This window comes from Macrobrachium nipponense, chromosome 1 (assembly GCF_015104395.2).
Source record: "Macrobrachium nipponense isolate FS-2020 chromosome 1, ASM1510439v2, whole genome shotgun sequence".
NCBI lineage: Eukaryota > Metazoa > Arthropoda > Malacostraca > Decapoda > Palaemonidae > Macrobrachium > Macrobrachium nipponense.
In genome coordinates this window covers 129905425-129915424 of record NC_087200.1, presented here as the reverse complement: position 1 = coordinate 129915424, position 10000 = coordinate 129905425, and the positions used below count along the sequence as shown (strand labels likewise).

At 39.4% G+C, this 10000-nt stretch overlaps 1 protein-coding gene across 4 annotated transcripts in view; it reads left to right on the top strand.

Annotated features, from left to right (window-relative positions):
• LOC135219625 (protein trachealess-like) overlaps window positions 1–10000 on the top strand; it is a 1405277-nt gene that overhangs the window by 70455 nt on the left and 1324822 nt on the right. The gene's annotated exons all lie outside the window — the stretch shown is intronic.

Below are 10000 nucleotides of genomic sequence, written 5' to 3'. Positions count from 1 at the left end.
GATATGGTTTGAGTTTTAGTATATGTAAGTGACTTGGCAGTGATGGCACTCTTTTTGGAATAGGAAAACAAAAGAGTGAACAGAGCAAAAACGGCGTTATTGGGTGCATAAATATTTGAAGCAAAGGAAAAGTGAAAGAGAATATTTTTCACTACATAGAGAATTAATGGACGATGAACAGAAATTTCATCAGTATTTCAGAACGTTTAAACCAATTAAATGAGCTGCTGAGTTTCCTTGAAGAAAATATCGGCTCGAACTCGAATGCATTTGACATTTTGGCACAAAAATTCAGATTATTTCATAGGAAGATTAAGACGTGCCTGATAAAATTGTCCTTGCATCATGGGTTTTACGCAACTTTATCAAAGATTCAGAGATCTTATATCTACACAGGAACTGGAAACACCTGAAGGAGGTGCTGTTTTTTCTCAGCTCCTTAGGCAAGGTGGCCAGGCTCCAACTCAAGCTTTTGAAGTAAGAGAAGCTGTCAGGAAGTTTTTAGAATCCCTTCAAGGAGCCCTTCCATGGTATAAATAAGACGGGTGCAGTATACTTTGTTGCACATTTCAACTTTGATTATCAACTTGGTTTTAGTTTTAGTTAATGTTATAAGGATATGATAAACATCCTATATTGTGTATCCATTGTATATTGTAATTTTCAAGCCTCACACACTTGTAATGAACTAAAACATATTACATATATAGATAAACAGACAGATGGATGTACGTTGGGTGTGTGTATATATATACCTTATAAATGCATACATACACTATATGTATGTGTGCCCATATGTATATAATTATTTACACATAGCATGTGTCTATATCTATACATACTGTACGGTTGGATTTGAAGCTGTGAAAAAATAAATAAATAAAAATATCATCTGTGGCTTTATTCTTTTTCTCATTGTTGCTGTCATCCTTATCAGCCATATTGTGCGAGAAATCGAAGTTCTGCACTGATGTAAGTAACTATTCAACGTCCTGCAAAATATTGTCGCCCAGAAACCCGGTCAGTTGTACTTACTAAATACAGTCGTACACTTCCCCTTCGGTCCAACGGTAACGGCTGCTGTTTTGCATTATTAGGTCTGCTACCAGGATAGGTTCACTCACGGCCTAGAGTCCAGTGGTTCTTTATCTTTTTCAATGAATGTATCCCCTTCAAATCATCAGTCAGTTCTCGCACACCCTGCATTGCCGAAATAAAAAAAAATGCTAAAATAACATTATTAAAATAATAATAATAATAATAATAATAATAATAATAATAATAATAATAATAATAATAACAATAATAATAATTTGCCCACACTATAAATACCACCCAGTCGAATTGGAGGACTGTGATAGAAAAATTATTATTATTATTTTTTTTTTTTTTTGCTCTATCACAGTCCTCCAATTCGACTGGGTGGTATTTATAGTGTGGGGTTCCGGGTTGCATCCTGCCTCCTTAGGAGTCCATCACTTTTCTTACTATGTGCGCCGTTTCTAGGATCACACTCTTCTGCATCAGTCCTGGAGCTACTTCATGCATCTAGTTTTTCTGGGATTCCTTTTTCAGGGATCTTGGGATCGTTCCTAGTGTTCGCATGATTATGGGTACAATTTCCACTGGCATATCCCATATCCTTCTTATTCTATTTTCAGATCTTGATACTTATCCATTTTTTCCCCTCTCTCTTTCTTCAAACTCTGGTGTCCCATGGTATTGCAGCATCAATGAGTGATCCTTTCTTCTTGATTTGTCAATCAACGTCACGTCTGGTCTATTTGCACGTATCACCCTATCTGTTCTGATACCATAGTCCCAGAGGATCTTTGCCTGATCGTTTTCTATCACTCCTTCAGGTTGGTGCTCGTACCACTTATTACTGCAAGGTAGCTGATGTTTCTTGCACAGGCTCCAGTGGAGGGCTTTTGCCACTGAATCATGCCTCTTTTTGTACTGGTTCTGTGCAAGTGCCGGACATTCGCTTGCTATGTGGTTTATGGTTTCATTTTTCGTATTGCACTTCGTACATATGGGTGAGATGTTATTTCCGTCTATCTTTCTTTGAACATATCTGGTTCTTAGGGCCTGATCTTGTGCCGCGGTTATCATTCCTTCAGTTTCCTTCTTTAGCTCTCCCCTCTGTAGCCATTGCCATGTGTCATCGCTGGCTAGTTCTTTAGTCTGTCTCATGTATTGTCCGTGCATTGGTTTGTTGTGCCAGTCTTCTGTTTTGTTTGTCATTCTCCTGTCTCTGTATATTTCTGGGTCTTCGTCTACTTTTATTAGTCCTCTTTCCCATGCACTCTTTAGCCACTCGTCTTCACTGGTTTTCAGATATTGGCCCAGTGCTCTGTTCTCGATGTTGACGCAGTCCTTTATACTTAGTAGTCCTCTCCCTCCTTCCTTTCATGTTATGTATAGTCTATCCGTATTTGCTCTTGGGTGTAGTGCTTTGTGCATTGTCATATGTTGCCTGGTTTTCTGATCTATGCTGCGGAGTTCTGCCTTCGTCCATTCCACTATTCCTGCGCTGTATCTGATTACTGGTACTGCCCATGTGTTTATGGCTTTTATCATATTTCCGGTGTTGAGTTTTGACTTGAGTATCGCCTTGAGTCTCTGCATATATTCTTTCCTGATCATGTCTTTCATCTCTTGGTGTTTTATATCCCCTCCTTCCATTATTCCAGGTATTTGTATCCAGTCTCATCTATGTGTTTGATGTTGCTCCCGTCTGGTAGCTTTATCCCTTCAGTTCTTGTTACTTTGCCCTTTTGTATGTTGACTAAGGCGCATTTTTCTATTCCAAACTCCATCCTGATGTCCCCAGATACAATCCTTACAGTCTGGATTAGGGTATCTATTTCCTTGATGCTCTTACCATACAGCTTGATGTCGTCCATGAACATCAGATGGTTAATTCTGTTGCTTGTTTTCTTGAGTTGCTACCCGGCATCCATCTTCTGTAGTACTTTTGTCATGGAATCATGGCTACTACGAAGAGTAGTGGGGACAGTGAGTCTCCCTGGAAGATCCTCTCCTGATATTAACCTCTGCTAGTCTTATTCCAGAGCTTGTAAGTATTGTATTCCAGTTGCGCATTGTATTTTTGAGTAAGCTGATGGTGTTTTCCTCTGCCCCATATATTTTCAGGCATTCTATTAGCCATGTGTGTGGTATCATGTCGAAGGCTTTCTTATAGTCTATCCATGCCATGCTTAGGTTAGTTTTCTTTCTCCTACTGTTCTTCATTATTCATATTTTGTCTATCAGGAGCTGGTCTTTTGTGCCCCTACACTTCCTTCTGCAGCCTTTCTGTTGGTGGGGGATGGTGTTTGTCTCCTCTAGGTAGTTGTATAGCCTTTCACTGATGATACCTGTTGGTAACTTCCACATTATTGGTAGGCAGGTGATAGGCCTGTAGTTACTGGCTATATTTCCCTTACTCTTGTCTTTTTGTACTAAGGATGTCCTTCCTGTGGTCATCCATTTGGGTGCATGGTGATTTGAGATACAATGCTGGAGTTGTTCTGCTATTCGTGGGTGTAGGGCCTTGAAGTTTTTGAGCCAGTATCCATGGACTTCATCGGGACCTGGGGTTTTCCAGTTTGGCCTTTTCTTTAGTTGGTGTCTGACTGTGTCTGTCGTGATCTCTGTGAATCTTTGTTTTATTCTCCCTGTTTCTTCTTCCTTGACTTCCTGGAGCCATGTTGCATGTTTGTTGTGTTATACCGGATTGCTCCATATGTTTTTCCCAGAGTCTCTTACTTGGTTCGGCATCAGGAATTTCTTGGTGGTTGTCCTTTCCCCCTCCCTTAGTTGGCTGTATAGTCTTTTCTGGTTAGTTCCGAATAGTTTGTTCGGTTGGTATCCCTTATTCCTGTTCATGTACCGTTGGATCTTATGTGCTTTGGCCTTAAGCCTTTGTTTTACATCTTCTATTGTGTTGTTTAGTCCCCTCTCTTGTACTTTGTATTTCTCGTCCAGTTCCTCCCTTCTGTTTTTCTTGCTTCTTAGCCTTTTCTGACATCTCTCTCAGTTTACTCTAGTCAGATCTCATCGCCATGATTTGCTTTTCCAGGGCGCCTTTTTCCAAGGAGGTTGCTGTTTTGGTTTCTGTGGGTTGGTTGTTCTGGTGTTCGTATCCCCATCAGTTCTGCTACTAATCTTGCTCCTGCATATGCCAAGTTTATTTTTGTTTCTGTGATACTGGTGGTGTGTATTATGCCCATTATTTCATTGACCTCACTTGTTTTCTCCCTTAATTTCTTGGCGTTGTAGGCTTTCATGGAGGGGATCTTTGTTCTCTCTGTATCTGGCTCCATCCATTGTCTAATCTTTTCGACTCATTCCGTCCTCTCTGTCATTTCGTCGGTGTTTCTTCGTGTGTCGTTGTTTGATGCCTCATCATCCCTGTCGTCTTCTGTGGCATCGTCTCTCAGTTCGTCTTCGTGTAATTCGTTGTCGTGTGACATTTCCCTTTCCAGTTCTTCTCTTTCTGTTGGGGAGAGCCAGTTCTTTTTCTTTATGTTCCTTACTTGGTCTGCCAGCCTCTGCTCTGTTTGGGGGGTGTTATTCCTCTCATTCCATTCCAGATGTTGACCAACCTTCTTCTATATCCTCTCTCCGTCGGGTTGCTTCTGATGTAGCATCTCCATATTTCCTTATTTTCTTCTCTTGTCCATTTCTTCCTTTGGTTTGCTTCTGTAGCTCCAATCTCAGGCTGTTGGTTACTGTCGTTGTGGTGGTAATGTTGCTGGATGACGACCTCCAAGTACCTGGCCGTCTTCCCCTTCAATTGGGTTGAATACTTTGCTGCCGGACGAAGCTCCTCTGTTGCCAGAGGTTCCATTTACGTCGTTGTCGTTTAATCCTTCATTTCTTTCCATCATTGCTGATTTTTGCTATTTAACCCATAGCTGAACCCTACCCCATCAGGGATAGGTACTCATTTACAGCTGAGTAGACTGAGGAAATTATGGTAAAGATCCTTTCCCAAGGAATCAACGCCGAGGAGAGCGGTCACCCATCCAACGACTGACCAGCCCCAATGTTGCTTAACCCGTCGATTGACGACCAAATTAACCCACTCTGCCACGGCGCCACTTATTATTATTATTATTATTATTATTTTATTATTATTATTATTATTATTATTATTATTATTATTATTATTATTATTATTGTTGTTGTTGTTGTTGTTGTTTTTTTATTTTATTTGTTGCAGAAAAAATAATGTGCATATAAAAATATATTTGCGTATAAAAATATATTTATGTTTAATTGTTAATAGGCATCCTGGCAGCCCTTAGGAACCGGCTTGGCACCCCCTATGGCCTATGTACTATGGGATTACTATAGAGCCGCTTACCTTCTGGTAAGGGCTCTCGGTGTTACCCCTCTGTTAATGATCGCTCGTAGAGTGCGGAAATTCCTCCTTATATACGGACCCATAAAGCAGGCTATAATAAATAATCTGGCTATCCTGTTTCATCGTCGTAGTTCTTCTGGATCGCATTTTAAAGAACATGATCTACGTATCCCTTGTCCGTCAGTAATTGACGGTTTCGGTCAAATTAGTTATTTACATCTTTCTGTGAAGTGTAGTGGGTAAATGCGCCCTAGGCGCACTCCGCTTTTCTTTCGCCTAACGATGAAAATAATTTACGTTTTTTTCTTTTTCTTTTTGCTTATCGAGGACTCAGCGAGGACTCGTCCACTAACCAGTAATTTCCCTTCCCTCACCGGTACCTTAGGGTTTAAAGGGGTTGCAACCTCGCATGTTATTCATTTCATCTCACCCATACCATTGCTTCACTGACATATTCATCAACAGCAAGGTTTTTCTTATTCATATCCACACCTTTCACCTACACGTCGCGCAATGATTTGCAGGCTACTCTGTGCGCAAAAGTTCTTGGTTTTATATTCACAAACGTTCCTAAAATCTGAAGAAATCGAGAAGTTTGGAGGATTTTGGTTATTACAAAGGCCTGACAAAACGTTATCCCTGAGGTATGATGAATTGGATGGTAAACGATATTTGTGGCTTCATGTTCATGAATGTAAAAAATGCCATTACGTATATGAAAAAAATTCACACACACACACACACACATACACACACACCACACACACACACACACACACACACATATATATATATGTATGTTATACTTATGATTATGATCATAGTATGTCATAACAATTTGTTTGGTGGGGTGTGTCAGTTTCGCAGTTGCGCACAGTTTAGGAAAATGGGCTTAGTCGATAAGCATGCCGTTAGGTATATTTTTTTCTTTAGTTGTTGTTGGGCCTCGGTTAATTACAGTAATTGTCGCTTCCACCTGTTTTTATGGGAAGGAGGTTGGATCAGTGATTTTGGTCAATTACTGGTATGATAATTTCTTGATTGACTTAGAACAATTAGGAAGAAAATAATTGCCCACCCCGATACTTGTGCTTTTCAGTAAATTGAAAATCGCGCTGTAAGCTCTTTTCAGCGGGCGTAGAGGAAATGATAAAGCCATTCCGGGAGTTATTTTTACTGATATGAATCATTTCGTAAAAATATGGTAACGATAGACAACAAATTACTACTTGGGCGCTTGCTGCGCCGTTTAGCATTCCCAAAAGATCCCCTTACCAGCTGGGTCAGATGTCCATCTATATATATAATAACCGCCAGATCCACCGGAGCTTTATCGTTACGGGTTGTGACGCGAGTTATAACATCTCAGGAGAGCTAAAAGCAAGGGTAACGCGACAGGATCGATATTATTGTCATCATTTGGGACTATTACTGAAGCGAATCACATTCTCCCAAAGGAAATGAATGAGCTCAATTAGAGGCTGTCCACGAAGAGTATGGATGTCATCGCCAGTAGAGGGTGTCCTAACAACTGTAATTTGACACCTCATTATTGTTGTCTTTCTTTTCTGTTTACCTCTGAGGCTTCTCTCTTATGAGGACAGTGAATCCTTTGTCCTCAGCAAAGGATATCGTAGAAACTTACATCCGGCAACTCCTTGAACCCTCTTATCATTGATGCTTTTGTAGCCTTTGTACATTCATGAAGGATTTTTTTATTTCTCTCACTATTTTGTGGCTGCCTATACTGAAATGATAAAGGATATTTAAGGTTATTTTCCTGAAGCTGATCACTTCATGAGATAAGACCACGTGGAGTTTTGGGCAGCAGTAAGTTATTATACTTCCTGCTTTTAATAAAGCTGGAACAAATAGCAGAATTGTATTGAAATATAATCTAACGTTATGATGAGTGGTTAAAAAGGTCACCTTGAGTGAACTTTGATGTGGATGGTGATCGTTCTGGCGCTGAAAGATTTTTGCCACCAGGTTTTTATAAAGCTTGGAGATCTGTCAGTTGGGATAAACAAACAAGATGCAGAACGAAAGAAAAATGTTAGAAATTTGCTTTGAAATAATACAAACGTATCTCGGGTGTTTTAGAATATATTAGGTAGAAAGTATTCGAAGTATATCAAATGATATGGTGTATCAAACGTTCGTATAAAGCGTAGAGGTTTATCTTTATTACTGACATGTATTATTTATATTGATATTTTTTCTGCGGGTTATATTTGTTTGTACGCTATTAATGTCATTTCTGTATTTTCACGTCGTTTTATTAGATATTTTACCCAAACATATCTTCGTTATGAATTAAGGGAATATTAATCTCCAGAAAACATCTGGGTTATTCTTGTAAAGGACATTTCACTTCACATGATTTCACTGAGGTAGCTTCCAGGAGCAATCGGAACAGTGGTATTAAGTAGGGTAGTTATTGCGGTTATTTTGAAACACAACTGACATAATTCGGAAATTTTATCCTACGAGGTTGTTAAAGTGTAAGCTATCTTGATTACGCATGTTGGTGGATGAAAAGTCCATATTTTCTCAGCTCGAAGTAAGATACATGGATTCGCTGTTGATTATAGAAAATGTGTTAATTTGGGTACCTGGACTGATGGCAGTGAGCGTGATAGGATTAAACAGGGATAAAATAGCTGACCACATATTGCGTGGTGATACTTTGATTTGTTTGATCATTGCTAATAGTAATTCACACAAGATACGCTCATTTTCAGCATTTCGAGGTGCTCGCTTAAGGCATTTTGAAATGTTTTGATATTTTTGATTTTCATGCGGTCACTCCACTACGACATGGACTTTATGTTCTTGCAGCACTTGTTATTGTGGGATCTGATAACGATCATGATGTAAATATCGACCCGATGTAGCAAGTGTAGCTGTGCTCGTTTTCTTTTCCTCGTGACACTTCATACAGATGATTGATTAAAGAAAAAAAAAATACGGACAATTATGGTACAGAACAGGGAAAAGTTTAACAAGGATTATGGTGTATGTTCAAGACCAGAGGAAATTATGATAAATGAAAATTAACTGTTTATCAGAATAAACAGGAAAAGTGAATGGTACTGTCAGTGTCCAGAAGCTTGATTAGGTTGGTGTTAGTTGAGTAGGCTACGCTGATAATTAGCGTGAAAAATAATAAGGACATGTGGGGGTGTAGACCAGTTCTTTAGGTATTCTGCATAATTTATCTGATTATAATGTTAAAGAAGTTTTAGAGTTTGATTTATATAAGAACGATGAATGTTTCAACCGTCCGCTTGTCACTTGGGGAAGAAGTCCATTAACACTTTCTTTGGAGGAAACCGGCTTCTGGTTAACCTGGCCGTCTCGGTTTCTTCGCCGAAAAAGCAAAGTCCTTTCAGTGTGTAATCTCATGCAGAGTGAGGAATGAAGTATCTTCATGCAGTCAAAGGAAAAGAAAGAAATGAAAAAGGCAATTACAGCGCAAATTGATGGCCTGGTGAGAAAATATGTCAAGTTATGATGAATTGTTACGAATATACGCAAATGATGGGAGAAACGAAATGGCTCGAGTACGAGGACGGATTGGGCGACGGAGAGCAAGTACACCATGACTAAGGAATGAGTTATCTTATATACATTACGCATGTCTGTATGATTTTAGGCCATGGTCCAAAGAGGCTTAAACACAGCTGTTGATGACGCCGATAGCTTCATCGGCGGCCAGTAGACACATGGTAACCAAACACCGAAGAATGCCTCTGTCATTATCCGAGTCGCAAGCGTGCAAGAGCGGAAAACACGGCGGTGTTTGTCGGGGGGAAATATGTTCTACTTGCGCCTCTACCACACAATCAGAGGGTTCTGCGTTCTCACCCGGGGTGTAATCAGTCTATTAGGTGCTCGCCAGGTTGTGAAAACAGCGCTTGGCATTCGTACGGTCCGTACCTATGGAACGCACATAATTTTAGGGATGTGTGAGTCTTGGAAACCTTCATATTTTGCGTGTGTGCGCATTCGGATTATGTATGTATGTATGTTTGTATGTATGTATATATGTCTTATCACGAAATCTTTTAGAATCTGCCATAATACAACTTACTTCCCATTGTAACTTTAATATTAGTCGTGGCCTGTTTCATTTAGACCTCAAAGATGTAATTACAGACTTAAATACAAATTAGTTGACTTAGAGATATTTTCTTTGTATATGTATGTTTAATATGCTTTATGAATAAGTTTTTGTTTACCAAAAGACCTGAATGTGGTCAGCTGCCGCCCTGTATAATCCTTTAATTGTCTTGTCCCTGTGTCTGAGCAGTTGGACTTAATTTTTTTGCTCTTAAATTGTACCCATGTTTATGCTTGTTTGGAAAGGTTATTGATTCTCCAGATGTGTTGGATTCTAGGCACTAATCTCCTTATAATCCCTATCTGTCACTTATACGACCTTTCCTGTACTCTAAATTTCTCATATAAGTCAGTTTGTCAGCTGAGTAAAGGACGTTGAGTCGAAAGATCTTGCAGAAACTCCGTTGTTTATCTTTCCTTCGTGGCTTATACCTACATTTATGGATTTATCACGTTTCAAACTTTCGTGATTCAGTTATACATACATACATATACAAA